Source organism: Moschus berezovskii, chromosome X, assembly GCF_049115385.1.
Source record: "Moschus berezovskii isolate FMDL1 chromosome X, NW_MosBer_1.0, whole genome shotgun sequence".
In the NCBI taxonomy this organism is placed as follows: Eukaryota; Metazoa; Chordata; class Mammalia; order Artiodactyla; family Moschidae; genus Moschus; species Moschus berezovskii.
This window is the reverse complement of record NC_142488.1, coordinates 42,974,419-42,977,201: the sequence shown is the minus strand read 5'-3', so window position 1 is coordinate 42,977,201 and position 2,783 is coordinate 42,974,419.

Here is a 2,783-nt window from a genome sequence, read left to right as displayed (position 1 = left end):
ACGTTGAGCTTCAAGCCAACTTTTTCACTCTCCTCTTTCACTTTCATCAAGAGGCTTTTGAGTTCCTCTTCACTTTCTGCCATAAGGGTGGTGTCATCTGCATATCTGAGGTTATTGATATTTCTCCCAGCAAGCTTGATTCCAGCTTGTGCTTTTTCCAGCCCAGTGTTCCTCATGATGTACTCTGCATATCAGTTAAATAAACAGGGTGACAATATACAGCCTTGACGTACTCCTTTTCCTATTTGGAACCAGTCTGTTGTTCCATGTCCAGTTCTAACTGTTGCTTCCTGACCTGCATACAGGTTTCTCAAGAGGCAGGTCAGGTGGTCTGGGATTCCCATCTCTTTCAGAATGTTCCACAGTTTATTGTGATCCACACAGTCAAAGGCTTTGGCATAGTCAGTAAAGCAGACATAGAGGTTTTTCTGGAACTCTCTTGCTTTCTCCATGATCCAGCAGATGTTGGCAATTTGATCTCTGGTTCCTCTGCCTTTTCTAAAACCAGCTTGAACATCTGGAATTTCACGGTTCATATATTGCTGAAGCCTGGCTTGCAGAATTTTGAGCATGACTTTACTAGTGTGTGAGATGAGTGCTACTGTGCAGTAGTTTGAGCATTCTTTGGCGTTGCCTTTCTTTGGGATTGGAATGAAAACTGACCTTTCCAGTCCTGTGGCCACTGCTGAGTTTTCCAAATTTGCTGGCATATTGAGTGCAGCACTTTCACAGCATCATCTTTCAGGATTTGAAATAGCTCAACTGGAATTCCATCACCACCACTAGCTTTGTTCGTAGTGATACTTTCTAAGGCCCACTTGACTTCACATTCCAGGATGTCTGGCTCTAGGTGAGTGATAACACCATCATGATTATCTGGGTCGTGAAGATCTTTTTTGTGCAGTTCTTCTGTGTATTCTTGCCACCTCTTCTTAATATCTTCTGCTTCTGTTAAGTCCCTACCATTTCTGTCCTTTATTGAGCCCATCTTTGCATGACAAGTTCCCTTGGTATGTCTAATTTTCATGAAGAGATCTCTAGTCTTTCCCATTCTGTTGTTTTCCTCTATTTCTTTGCATTGATCACTGAGGAAGGCTTTCTTATCTCTCCTTGCTATTCTTTGGAACTCTGCATTCAGATGAATTTATCATTCCTTTTCTTCTTTGCTTTTTACTTCTCTTCTTTTCACAGCTATTTGTAAGGCCTCCTCAGACAGCCATTTTGCTTTTTTGCATTTCTTTTTCTTGGGGATGGTCTTGATCCCTGTCTCCTGTACAATGTCACGAACCTCCGTCCAGAGTTCATCAGGCACTCTATCTATCAGATCTAGTCCCTTAAATCTATTTCTCACTTCCACTGTATAATCATAAGGGATTTGATTTAGGTCATATCTGAATGGTCTAGTGGTTTTCCTTGCTTTCTTCAATTTAAGTCTGAATTTGGCAATAAGGAGTTCATGATCTGAGCCACAGTCAGCTCCTGGTCTTGTTTTTGCTAACTGTATAGAGCTTCTCCACCTTTGGCTGCAAAGGATATAATCAATCTGATTTTGGTGTTGACCATTTGGTGATGTCCATGTGTAGTCTTCTCTTGTTTTGTTGGAGGAGGGTGTTTGCTATGACCAGTGTGTTCTCTATTAGCCTTTGCCCTGCTTCATTCCATACTCCAAGGCCCTGACCCATGGAAACCATGTGAGGTAAAAATGAATGTTCTTGTTTTAAGCCTCCAAGTTTGGGGTGATATGCTAGTATCAACAATAGAAATCAGAGCACAATGAGTTACTCGTTTTCTCTGGTACATTTTGGCAACTCCATGTCTGGAACTCAGTTTCTTAATCTGATTGATATCTAAGGTTCCTTGCAGTGCTAACATTCTCTTTTATTGTATCCAATTTGTGCCTCATTTTGACTATTTCTGAAGCAAAGTTATGCTAGTAGCCAACTGAGTCTTGTTTAATTTTTTTAAAAATTTATCGTCATGATTTTTAAATCCTAAATCAATTAGACTTTATATTTGCAAAGCATTTTTAACTTTTCAAATCTCCTGTATGTGCATTATTTCATTTAATTCTCCCAATGGACCTAGGAGATAAGCAAGGTAGGTATTAAAAAGTGAGAAATTGAAGAACAGGAAGGTTTCCTATATATCAGATGCTTGAATAACAGACTGGCACAATTGAAAAGATCCTGGATGATAATTCCTTTGAAAGATAGGGAGATTGAGGTGTGGAGATTTTAAATGACTTGTCTACATTCAAATAGGTAATGGATAATTAGAATTAAAACTAAAATCTTCTGATCTTGGTTTAACTCGTTAAAATTGCACTCAATTTTGTTTTAGATTAATGCCTTGATTATGTCCAAATTTATTTTACCCTGAGACATGCTAAGTTGTATGGAGCTTGACAGAAGCCTGCTTTTCTTATGTTAATGGAAAATTTTCTCTTCTTCCTTATTTGTCTTTAAAACTTTTGTTGGTATCTAAAAACATTTCACATAAGTGTTTCATTTCAGTGTTAACTCAGACACAAATGATGATAATTATGTTCCAAAGTTTAGAAAATTATGCACAAATTATCAATTAAGCAAATGCTTCAACAGTTATATGCCTCATCAAGAGAAATTATGCAAACTCTAGGAAGAATGACAATTTTACACAAGATGTTTTTATTTATTACATTTCCTAAATGGTTGTGGATAATTTCCAATAACTTTATCAAAATATCACACCATTTACATTCCAGATGAAATTTTATGATCAGAGACTTTTCTTAAATGTGTTAT